Raw genomic sequence first — 13742 nt, forward strand, 5'->3', positions numbered from 1 at the left:
TGTTCTGTTGTCTTAGGCATGCTATTTTTTTAGCTTAAGCATTGTTAAATGATTCAATATGTTTCTTCAAGAAATGCTTAGCTGCAGCAAAAATGCTATATCCAGCATAACTATGTCAAATATTATATTTTTATTAAACAGAAATGATTCAAATTACTTATACTACCTATACTAAAATTTTAGATGGAAATACCTGGTAACTTTAGAAAGAAAATATTGTATGAAATATTGTATTGGAAAGAAAATGTTGAATTATGTGTCATCTGATATATTTTTTATTTTAAACATTGATCTCAGCACACACACACACACACACACACACATATATATATATAAACCGAAAAGCCATTACATTATTATGACCACCCTGTATCTATAACAATGGGCTTGTCCAGGAACAAAACCACTGTGCGTGCATGGCTGATGTTGCTGGATATAAAGCAGCTATGCAATGTCTTTCCAAACATAATGCAGTTAGCGACATAATGGGAAAAGCAGCTGATTTATCAGACTTTGATAAAGGTCAAATTGTTATGGTTCAGTGACTGAGAACATTACTACCAGAAACAGTGCATTTAGTGGACTGTTCACGTGCAGTTGTTGTGAGCACATATCGAAGACTAGTCACCTGCCAGCAGAGTGTCGTCAACGGCACATTGATTCCAGAGGAGATTGCTACATATTGTTCACCGTGACTGAAGAGCTACAACAGCCGAAATCTCCACTCAGACAGTGTTTTTCAACACACTGTACAGCATACATTGCTGCACATGGGCCTATGTAGCTGGAGGCTGAAGCATGTCCCTGCACTGATGGTACATCATCGCCAGCCATGTCAGCAATGGGCCAAGAAACATCAGAATTGGACATTAGAAGAATAGAAGAAAGTTGCATGGTCCAATAAATCACATTTTCTGATCCATCACATCGATGGGTGTGTGCTAATACAATGATTTCCAACTAAACCCTGGCTCCCTGATGCACAATTTGATGGAGACAAGCCGGTGGCAGGGGTAATATGGTGTGGGCAATGTTTTCATGGAGCACATTAGTCCCCATAGAACAATCTTAAACCCTGTGCGCTATGTGAACATTGTTACAGACCAGATTACCCATTCAGAACAACAGTATTTCTGGCAGGGGATGGTGTTTACCAACAGGATAATACACCATGTCATAAGCGTCGAATCATCAGGGAGTGGTTCGAGGAACATTTCAGTGACTTTCAAGTCATGTCTTAGCCTCCAAATTCACCTGACATTAATCCAATACAGCATTTGTGGTCCCACCTGGAAAATCAAATTTGTGCTGCCATGCTACCCACTGGCAATGTGCGGGAATTGCAGGACCAGTTGGTGAGGGCTTGGTACCAGATACCTCAGACATATCATCACCTTGTGGAGTCAATGCCACCTTGGGTGCTGGCAGTTATGAAAGCTAAATTGGTCCTATATGTTACAGTACAAAGTCCGTAATCCAGACTCATCGGGACTTTGGCAATTCCGGATTACGGGTTTTCCCGGATTATAGATCATCAATTTAAATCTGGTAAGATGGCATGCAGAAATTATACAATTAAAGATATGAAACCGTAATTTATGAAATAATGAGCAATTATGATCTAAAGGGTATAAATTTTTTTTTAAAAAAAGCTTAACATTTATTTGTTTACTTTATTAAACATTTCTTTCAATGTAAGTTGTTCTTGTTTAAGTTGCTTCATTTTTTTGTGCTAATACTTTCTCTTTAATTCTATAATTTTCTAATAAACAGACATAATTTCTTGTTCAGTTACAAAGTTCAACTGTTCAAGTGCTGTAATTGCTGTGTCGAGAATACCGACTAACTTGTTGATCGAAATTTTTTTGCTTTCAAGAACCTCTCTGTCACTTTCTTCACTATCCGAAGCGCGCATGGGTAAACGCTTTACGTGCATGCATAGCGGATGTGTGCATTAAATGCACATGTGTAAGTTTGTGTCTTTGAGGTCCGGATTATAGATCATTCCGGATAATGGACATCCAGATTACTGACTTTGTACTGTATTAAGAGGGTGGTCATAATGTAATGGCTCTTCGGTGTGTATGTGTGTGTGTATTTATACATAGACTCCAACCTGCATCAAAACTTTTCAGTAGTCAACATGCGAATGACATTAATACAACTTTGAAAATGCACATGTAAGGCATATGTTTTAATTAACCATACATTAGTTTTTAATTAATCATTAATTGTAACCAATTTTATTAGATTTAAAATCCATATATATAAAACTGAATAATTACATGCACATTTAATTAGAAATTTTTATTTAACTCCTCAAGCATGTATATCCCTAAATCTACTAATATATGGTTGAAGCAAGTATTTTAAATCACTACTAATCACAGAAAAAAATCAGAATCCATAAATCATATATCTTTATTCTGAATTTGATTTCCATAGGGAAATAGAATTTTAAAAAATTTAGATAACTAAGAATAATACATATAGCTATTAAAAATACTTATAATTTATTTATAAATTATGAATACAAAGATTTACGTGTAGCATGCTTAGCAAACTTAAGTTCTGATATTGAGAATGTTTTTTGGTAACATAGTTCTTCATTTGTCTGCATATTTTTTTCAATCAAAACTGCTTCAACCTAAATTTAGAACCTAAATTTGGCTGAAATTTAGTCTGATTTTTTTTTTAATAATAAAAAAATTTCTTTCACAAACTACATTTGAATGAGGTATTATTAAAGAGGCTATCAGGGACGCGCGCAGCTACATGGGACAATTCTGAGAAACGAGACTCTAGTAGCACTGCTTTAAGCAGGAGGCTTCTGAGAAATGTTTCGTCCAGCTAGGCGCAACATGTCCCGGCTATGAGCAACATTTTGAAACTTTTCCGAAAATGTTCCATCTGGAGACATGTTCCTCGTATGTTCAACCAATCAGACAAAAGTTCTGCTTCTGAAGGATCACGGGTAACTTTCAATATGGCGATGGATCTCACTGGGAAGTCATGGAGGGTGGAAATAGAGGCCTATTTAATTATTGCTGTTTGGTTGTAATATAACTGCTTGAGTCATTTTAAAAATGTGGTAAAAGTGTTTAAATGTGGTAAAATTGGGTGCCCTTTGTTTTTTGGCAATTCTTTTTTGACACCAAGATCGGTGCCAGGAGGGCACAATTTCAAGATGGCCGCTACACAAAACCAAAATAAGAAGTCAAAGAATTGCACAAACTCTGTGTCCATGTACACATCGATCTGTTTTCACTTAAAAAAACATCTTAGAATTGCACAACTAGGCATTGCACACTTCTTAAATTTGTCCATGTACACATTAATATATTTTCATTTAAATAAAATCAGGAAGATAAAACTATCATGGTAACCAGAAGTGAGGTTTCATCGTAAAAATTAAAAAAAAAAAAAAAAAAAAAAAAAAAAAAAATTGTTGCTAATCATAGGGGCACCCAATTCTATACTAGAGTAAAAAATGTTTGTATTCATTAAATATATAATCGTGGAAATTTCAGAGTTGACAGTATTTCATGCCATTCTTGCAGTTTGGATTTGTTTACAAATTGTTCATCAGCAAAAGTTCGCCAAATTTGTCGTATTTCATGCTGATTGTGTATTATCACTGTTATATAAAGGAATTTTATTTCTTAAATTTAAGTTAAATATTTTTTTAAATCCATTTGTATATGCGCGGCTTTTCTTCTAATTACTTATCTTTTAAATTGTTAATTGTATAATCAGTGACACATTTTAAACAGAAAGATGCATAAAAAAAGAAAAGCATAGTTTATGTAATAATGAGAATACTCATTAAATTTGTCTATTATTTTCATGTTATTAATGAAATACTTTTTGAATTATAAATACATTAGAAACTATACTTTTACTATAAATGCTACATATTGAAACTTTATGGATTTATTATTATGAATGATGAAAAACATTTGTATATACATTCATTACATAAATCTTATTCATTACATTAATACAGTCAAAAGTCTTTAATCCAGGCTCGTCGAGACTTCGGTGATTCCGGATTATTGGTTTTTCCAGATTATAGATCATCAGTTTAAATCTGGTAAGATGGCATGCAAAAATTACAAAATTAAAAATATGAAACCGTAATTTATGAAATAAAGAGGAATTATGATCTAAAGGGTATCAAAATTTACACACACACAAATAAAGCTTAATATTTATTTGTTTACTTTATTAAACATTTCTTACTTTATTAAACATTAAAAATTGCAACCAGAAAACTATTTGATGTGTATTCGTGATATCTATAATGACGAGGAATTTGATTTAAATCATATCAAAGAAGGAGTACATCGAGATGAAATACTACATTTAGTAAGGAGTTATAAACCAAATAAAATAAAAACATCTGTCCCTGAAGATAAGGTGCGCAATGAACTGGAAGTTGATGCTGACACATCAACTTCCAGTTCATTGCGCGCCGCGATGTCCCCCCATCCGCAGAGCAGCGTGAAATTGATAAACAGATTTCGGAATGGTTAGAGAAACAAAGGATATGCCTTTATCCATTTTTTGCAGCAATTCCACTTTTTGTTTGATGGACATTGAAACATGCTTTCGCTTTCTACATACTTTGGCAGCTCCAGAATCAGAAATTCTTTTTGACATAATTGAAAGTTCAACCTTACTTTTATAAAATTGCTCTAACAGTCTGCAAAAAATAATAAGCCGGATCTAATTCGAAGATTAAGGAACAACGCAATCTGCAACATTAACTGAAATAGATAATTAGATAATTTTAGATTAGCTTCTACCGTCCTTTATACATTAAACGCGCATGCGCAAACATATTTTGCACAAGCATCAATGCATTATGCGTTCACGCATGTGCAGAAAGTTTGTAGCTTTGAGGTCCGGATTATGGACGTCTGGATTAAAGACTTTTGACTGTACTAATAAATATATATCAACAACTTCTAAACCATCACATCTCTCTATATGTATGTAAATATATGACTTATTAGATGTGTATATATATGTATGTATGAATGCAAAAATGAACATTGCCAAAAAGTTTATTTGAAGTTACTTCTAATTCATATAACAATCATGTAATTGGCAGAAACTGTAGTCATCAGTTCTTTGCAAATTATTATGTAATAATCAGTTGAAAAATAATTGATGACCATTTGAGTACTAAAGAGTGTACACATTTTGTTTTGAGGTTAATTCATAATTATATCATATGTATGATCTACGTAATATAAACATGACTATTAAATAATAAGAAATGTAACAGCTGTGCATTTATAACATTTGATTACTTAAAACAGTGCACAACTGACTATCACCTTCATGTGTGTTTACATAATGAATTGTACTTTCCAATTATGTGCACAGGCCTACTAGTGGCTGAAGCATAATTGAACACTGGTAGTTCTGTTTGAGGTTAGAATGCCACAAACGGGCTGGCTACATGGGTGTTTTTTTTTTTTTTTTTTTTTTTTCCTATTTCTAACTGGTATATGAGCCAGTTTTAAAAAATCTTCTACAAAGGGATCCCTCCTATTAGGCAGATATCCCTCAAGGCTTTACAGTAATCACATAAAACAAACTCATGATGTGCACCTCCTAATTTCTAGAGTTTATAATTAATGTGTTTTAGGTATATTACTGAGTGTTCTATGGGACAGTAAACAACTCGCACATGTTTGATTGCTCATGTATTCATATGTTTTAGTTAATCTTCATTTTGCTGAATAATATCTGCTAGCTGTGAGGATGTAAATATCAGCCATATAGATTTTTGTCACAGAAAGTCTTGGGGTTTTTTTTGGGGGGGGTCTGATTGCTTGTTTATATTTATGGACAGAACAGTAATTATGAGCCCTAAAGTTAGTCAAGAAAATGCTTTCACCAGGTCACACATTTTCCAGTGAACCATCAAATTTTCATTGGAATGCAGACATGAGAAAATACGCGTAAGTAATGTCTGATAAATACTTATCCAACACATGTTTCAAACTAGCTTTAATGTATACAGAATTTGGCTATTACTGATGTAATTGATTGCTATAACCAGAAGAGTGTTCATCTGTATTTGAAGTGCCAGTGATTAATAAATGTGAAGGTTTTTCGTCTTTTACTCAAGTAAGAATGATAGTGCCAAACTGGCAAATTAAGTTAGGCCAAAATTGTAGTTTCGTGAAGTGATGGGATTTATAGCCAAAGTAGAGTATCAAAGAACTCATTCTGAATGAAACATTTTCGCTAATACTAGATTCTTTAGAAATTTTGAGTGAAAATTCAATTTATGTAATAAAATTTACAAAATACTTGAATATATGTTCCCCGACACCTTCGCTTTTATGCAAGTTAATTCAAGACTATTTTTATAAAAATAAACATAATAAACAGTAGTAATCTTAACTTGAATTATGAAATAGAACTCAAAGTAATTGAAATAAACATGAGAAAAATAAGAAACATAACTATGCTACCTTTGCAAAAACAAATCAAATAAAAGTTGAAAAATTGAAATATATATAATAAGAAATAATGAAATGTAAAATGTGAAATGTACATGAAAATATAAAAGGCCAGAAAATGCATTAATTAACTTACATTCTTTCTAGTGGGATACCAGTAAAGTGTTCTCTTCTGTATCTTACTCAGAAGGGGTGTGTGTCCAAAATTCCAAAATTCTGTTATCAGCAGTGGGGATACTTTGAATTATTACAGGCTGTGAAACTTTCGAGAAGCTATTTTTGGTACGTGGGAGGTACTAGAAATGTTTGAGGGAGGTTTGTTGCAGAGTTCTTATGTGAGTAAAAACGTCTGTTAAAATTTTGAATATACTAAGTAGTGAATGGAAATTAATTAATATCTGGCTAATTGTCGTGTCGGAATGAGGAAGAAAAGAAGAAAGAAAGAAAAACGTGATTTTCACTGTCAGCGAGCTATTTGACAAAACCTATATACATATACCTGTATATGCAGATTGATTCGCTACCAGACTGACAAAGTGGCAAGGAAGACAACTTGGAATCGCATAGGAATGCAGAGTCACAAATGCTGTAGTTGTAAGCTGTTGTGCAGAAGCAGAGAAACGGAACATAAATAGCAACACATTAATGGGACAAAAAAACATTTTATTGAAAGGCTGTACTACAAAAAGTGCTTGAAATTATGACCAGAAGTCATCAGGCAGGCTTGACAGTAGCGCTGCATGTAATTTCTTATGTTCTGGAAGATTCCTCCCAGCAGTTTTGTGGTAGATAGTGCTGAATGGAAAGTTTCATGAACAGCAATCCTGCTGGAAGTCATCATTTGCGATCCATTTCCCAAGGTAGTAGGATGAACCATGTATTCAAACGATAAACTGGTGGACATGCTGATCATGTATGGGGCTGCGGATTGTAACACACATGCCACTTGACAGTTGTACCAGGAACTTTACCTGAACAGGGGTGCTCAACATCACACAACCCAAGTGTGAACAGTAATTTATGCAAGACAGGTGGTTTAACGAGAGTTACAATGAAACCACAGTGAACGACAAGGACACCTGGCAATGAGAAGTCAGTCTTATGTCTGGCAATCCAAGTATGAGTACTTGAGCAATAGCCAAATAAGTGGGTTTATCTAAATCCACTGTCTGGAGGACACTCGCAGCAAACCAAATTAGGACATGCATCTTCCTTGTGTGCAATTATTAGAGCTTGAAGACTACAGACATTTGCTACATTATTCCTGCAACACAGTCATACAGACAGCACATTTGCTGCATCTGTATTGTTCACAGATGAGCACACTTCACACATGAGGGAGCCTTCAATCAACATAACACCCATGTATGTGCTTTGGTACACAACTTTCATACACAAGCTCATCGTACACAACCATGTGCAGCTCAAGAGCATTTCTCGGTTAATGTTTCAGGCGGCATTCTTGGAGACTATGTGACTGGACCATACCTTCTGCCCAATCTTCCGGCAGAAGGAAATACCTGAGGACTTAGAACAAGTTCTGCATGAACTTCTTGATGCAGCACAAGCTCCTCCATCGTTTCATCTCTCCATGTGGTACCAGCATGATGGGGCTCTTCCACAAGGCCCAACTTAGCCTGATTGGGGCCTGTGGCAAAAACTTCTTTGGGGACCCCCCTCTGCTTCACTGCTTTAATGAAGAACCAAACTTTATGGAGGGATTTAAATTTTTCACCTCAATATAGATATATAAGAAGAAAATTGACTAGAACCTAAAATAGCTATAAAGTCCCCCCCTCTAATGGTCAGATGAAATAGCATTCCGTTCATTTTATTGATTTTCTAACAATTTTCTGTCCATCATTAAAAGGATATGCTACATCTGAAGAGACAAAATTTGACTGATATTTTATTTTAAAAAGTTCATTAAAGAAGGAAATGTAAAATAAACTTTCTATTCAATTTGGGGCCCCTCTCTCTGATGTGGGGGCCCGGGGCAACTGTCCCATTTGCCCCTGCCTTAAGCAGGCTCTGCTCTTGAAGCGTCTGGTGCACAATATGTGCCATTCCTTCAGTTGAAGACCTTCGCTTGAATGTGTCTAGTTACTGGGAGGATACGTGACATGCCAGAAATATTTCAGAATGTAAGGAATCCCATGCAGCGCCGCTATCAAGCCTGCCAGGCGACATCTGGTTGCAATTTTGAACAAAGCTTGTAGTACAACCTTTCAATAAAATGTTTACTGACCTATTAATGTGTTCCTGTTTATGCTCTTTTTCTCTGCTTCTTTGAACCATAGCTTGCAGCTACTATATATATAAATGCATGTATCTTGATATAAAATATTATATGTATTTATAATGTAAACTAAATAAATAAAATATTTTCAATTCTGAAATAGTAAAATGACATATAAAAAATCTGAAATTGCAAAAAACTATTTTTACAAAAGCATTTGCAAATTTTCTATGTGCCAGCTCATTATTCCAGAATTCAGTATGATATTTGAATTAGCTTAGATTATGGTTATAATTTCATAAATATTGCCACTGAGTTAATGCAACTTATAGTGCATAATTTGGGTCTTGGTCTTGAACTTTATTTGCCCTTGCTTTAAATGATTCAAAGTTTATTTTTATATCTTTATATACCGTCTTAGATATTATATAATTAAGTCTAAAATAGGTCAAAGGAATGAGAAGATGTACAATGCAATTTTTTTTCATGTTAGCATTCATTCATTTATTTGTTTGATATATTTTTAGTTTTAAATATATATTTGGAAAGTTGTGTGCATACAAATGTATGTATGTTGATACAAAATGTTTATTAGATATTTATACATGTGAAATTATGATTTAGTTAATATCTTTCCCCAACAACACTTTAACGTAAACATCTAGCAAATAAGATCAGTTAAATAAGTACAAATTCCTTTCAAGCGCCTGCCATACTTTCGCCCCCATAGTACGAGAGAAAGTGACAGAGGTCTCCCTATGACATCCCGATGCGGTTGACCATCCAACGTGTTTTCCCTCTATGCAAATATTGTTGATTTTACTAACCTTGCCTGCTGAGTTTTAGCTGCCCTTCTTCACTCACCTCAAACGATTTTCAAATTAAAACCAGTATGCAAAGAAGCAAATATGCAAGTTCCTGACGAAATTCATTCTACTTGAAATGCTAGTGAAGTATGAAGCATAAATCTGCTATCTAAGAATCAGTTTTTGCTGTTATTTACACTTGAAATTTTTATTCTGCAGTGTGCTTTGCATACAGTTTTTGACTTTACAGAAAACTTTAGCTGCACAATTAATGATTTTCACACTTAACTATTTCATAAATGGTTATTAATATATTAATATTTCCAATGTAATACTATATTAAATTATGTTTTCATTTTAAAAGTCTGGTAATACATTTCCATAAATAATTTCGTAGATGTAATGTTTATTTTTATTAAAAAAAGTCATCACAGAGAATAGCGAGAATGAAGTGCAGCCTTCGCAGTGATCATCCTCTCAAATACTGACCACATCCTTGACTGCTTAGTTTTAGGTGAACGGTGAAGGACACGATTCTTACCTCTCATCTAGCGGAGCATCAAGTATGCAATCAAACAAAGACATAGGTGGACTTATAGCAACTAGTTATTAATAAGAAATGTTAAATAAGATAATTTAGTGCTTACAAAGATGTTTTCAAGCTCCTTAATTGTACAAAAGAATTTGATAAAATTTGTACACGTGCTAGTGTTTTTAACTGTTTTGGAATAAGATTTAGGTTTTCAGATAGGAGTAAATTTGGAACTGCTTCTGTTAAATGTTACTTGTTTTTGTTACGGGAAAGTTTTTAGGATTGCCCATTTTTTGTGGCTAGCATTTTTATTATGCTGAAAAGTGGTGGATTTGATGAAGTTTGGTTTTTAGACATTTGGGGCAGCCATTGATTCTTAAAAGTAAGGTATAGAATCTGCATTGCCTATGAAAACTTTATATTGAGATACTTTCAGATGTTTCAGATTGCTGTAATAGTTTGGTCTACAATCTTAAAATAAAATGTTCCAATGACAGCTTCCATTCAATCCTTATTACAAATAATTTTTTTATTACCTTCTCATGTCATGAAACGGATTTTTAATTAAAAGAAATCTGGCAACTTAAATGTTATTTCTAACATTAAATAAATAAGAATTAGAAGCTTTATAATTTTTAAATTATTCAATATAGCATTCTGACAGGTTCATAGATGCTGCTGGCACTTTTGGATCACATTCATAGATGAATTTTAAGGCTTGCCTTCACACCTGTAAAGTTTATTAATGTCTTACACAATTTTGACTCAATTCTTCTCTGTAGTGTTGCGGTGTCACTGAAGCTTTACTTCTTCTCCGAATTCAAATTTTTTTATCAGGACTGTAGTTTCACAGTTTCATGACACTTTTGCTCAAGTTGATTAGGATTCTATGATAGATATGATGGGTCCAAGATGGCCACACTGATCACCATGCAGGATCTCAGCAGCCCTGGGCCATCAATGCCTGAAAGGACAGACATGTTCTCTCAGCTTTGTCGGATCATACATCACATACCCTGAGTCAGTAGCTTGGCTTGTGAGCAGGACGACAAGTCTCTGTGTGGAATGTGCAACATTCTGCAACACCTTGGACTGCCATTATGGTGATATTACTGCTGCTTCCCTTGATACACTGCAGCCAAGATAGGCATGCCTACACAGGTGTGATGAGTGACAACAGTGGAGACAGAAGGGCACCATATGATCTTTTCCAATGAATCAGTTCTGCGTACAGTATCATGATAAACATATCTATATGTGGAAGCACCAAGGAGAATTAACACTGGCAGCTTGTATTTGTCATCATCATACTGGCCCAGCACCAGGCATATGCATATGGGGGGCCAATGGGGTACATATTCCCTTTCACCTCTTGTTTTTTCTGACATGCTAAGGACCTTGGCTGTGCCATATCTTTTGAGGCCTGTGTGACACAATCTTTCAACAAGATAATGCATGATCTCATGTTGTTTACACTATATTGAATACAGGATATTCAACTGCTGCATTGGCCTGCACATTCTACAGAACTTCCACACATTGAGAACATTTGGTCATGGGTTGCGTAGATACAATTAATTAGGTCATTATAATTTAAGAATTCCGACACATCTGAAGCCACATAGCCATATCTATGTCAAATAGCCAAATCTATGTCATCTAAGCTCACTCTGACTTAATACCAAATTTAATTACAGCCATTGTTGCTGCCAGAGGTGGTGGCAACTCCGTGTGCTTAATGATGCACATTGTGTGCCCCAAGCCATATGTAAATTTAATTGGGTCTTTCTCCCATTATATTGTATACATACAATAAATGATTCTGCTGTTTGCTTTCCTTTCTGATGTAGCGATTTTAATGGACAGCAGTAAGCAGATTTTAATGGACAGCAAATCATGAAACGTAAAAGTATATATTCATATGTAAAAAAAGACTTGCTTCTGATGAAGGAGAAAATTATATGTATCCCTCAAAATTAGCCAAAAGACATTCAGCTCCTTTTAGTGAAATTTATAAATTACTGCATAAATGCCCAGATTAGCTCCATCTATTAAAGACACTAGTTACAAGTACACTGGTGTGCAAAAATTAAGGACGAAGTCGAAAAATTAGCATATCAGCTGAACGAAGAGGCAGAGTGGACAGAAAGACCAGTCAGGAGATTAAGTAAGGTGATGTACGGTAGCACATGCACAGATATGTAGGTAGACGTAATGGGGGAGTGTCTGAGTAGTATAAAGCATGTTGTCGGTGTAAGATCAGTATTTCTGGCAAAGAGATTGCACGCCGTATAACAGTTAAAATCACACCGAGTTGCTGCCTCAGCAAGAAATGGCGAATAATCAATCTGTTAGACGACATCTGGATGCTTTTACCCGAGGTCGAATCATTGGGAAGTTGGAGGAAGGCCGCAGTGTGACAAGTGTGGCTGCAGAGTTCAGAATTGCTCACAGCATCATTTCATGACTTTGGAGACAATTTCAAACTACAGGAACAGCTATCCGAGGGTTTAGTAGTGGTCGTCCACGAGGAACCACACCCGCAGATGACCGGTATATTGCATTACAGGCCAGAAGAGACAGGCGGCAGACAGCGGGAGAAATCTTCAAACACACGACACAGGCAACTGGACGACCGATATCGCGTTTTACCATGGCCAGAAGACTGCACGGTGGTGGTCTGTTTGCACGACGCCCTGTACGGTGTGTACCTCTAATGCCTGCCCATCGGAGAAGGCGTTCTCTGTGGTGCCGGGAACACCAGAATTGGAGAGACAATGAATGGGGACGAGTACTCTTTACAGATAAGAGCAGATTCAGTCTGAGTAGCGATTCTCATTGCATACTCATCTGGCGAGAGTGGGGAAGCCGCAATCACCCCTCAAACATCATTGAAAGGGACAGGTATGGAGGTGGCGGTGTTCTCGTTTGGGGAGGCATCATGCTTGGTAGTCGTACAGACCTTCACATCTTCAACGCAGGTTCAGTCAACGGGACCCGTTATTGTAACGAGATTCTTCTTCCATATGTGCGTCTTTTTAGAGGCGCTATGGGTCCGCAGTTCCTTTTCATGGACGACAATGCACCATGTCATCGCACAGTAGCTGCCGAACAGCTCTTAGAGAGTGAGGATATTGAACGTATGGATTGGCTGGCACGATCTCCGGATCTCAATACCATCCAGCATGTATGGGATTTTCTAGGCAGACGCTTGGCAGCTCGTGCCTTACCACCAGTAACGATTCCGAAGCTTCGATTGGCGCTGCAAGATGAATGGGCAGCAATACCTCAACAACTCATTGACACCCTCATTCTCAGCATGGGCAGATGCTGTGAAACCTGCCTAGCAGTCAGGGGAGATCATATCCCCTATTAAAGACCGGATGTTTCTTGCTGGACACCCATCACAGGGATGTTTCAGCCTTCAGTCGCATTGCACTCCCTACTACTTTTTCAATAAAGCTTCTTTTTATCCCTCTGATTTCTCTTTTAGTAAGTATTGCTTACATTACTCATGTCCTTACGTATTGGGGATCTTACGATATTAAATGTGTTTATTTGGAAAGCTTTTGTACAAAGTTATATTGAAAAAAACCATCTCGTCTTTAATTTTTGCACACCAGTGTATATACAGATAGCAATTAAATAAAAAAAAAAAAGATGAAAGAATTTTTGTTCCAAAT

The 13742-nt window shown here is 35.7% G+C and overlaps 1 protein-coding gene across 7 annotated transcripts in view; it reads right to left on the reverse strand.

Moving 5' to 3' along the window:
* The window catches only part of LOC118186067 (plexin-A2-like), a 1141010-nt gene that overhangs the window by 79427 nt on the left and 1047841 nt on the right, over positions 1-13742 (reverse strand). The window lies entirely within an intron of this gene.

This window comes from Stegodyphus dumicola, chromosome X2 (genome assembly GCF_044657685.1).
Source record: "Stegodyphus dumicola isolate Sdum_Otavi_A_Nest chromosome X2, ASM4465768v1".
In the NCBI taxonomy this organism is placed as follows: domain Eukaryota; kingdom Metazoa; phylum Arthropoda; class Arachnida; order Araneae; family Eresidae; genus Stegodyphus; species Stegodyphus dumicola.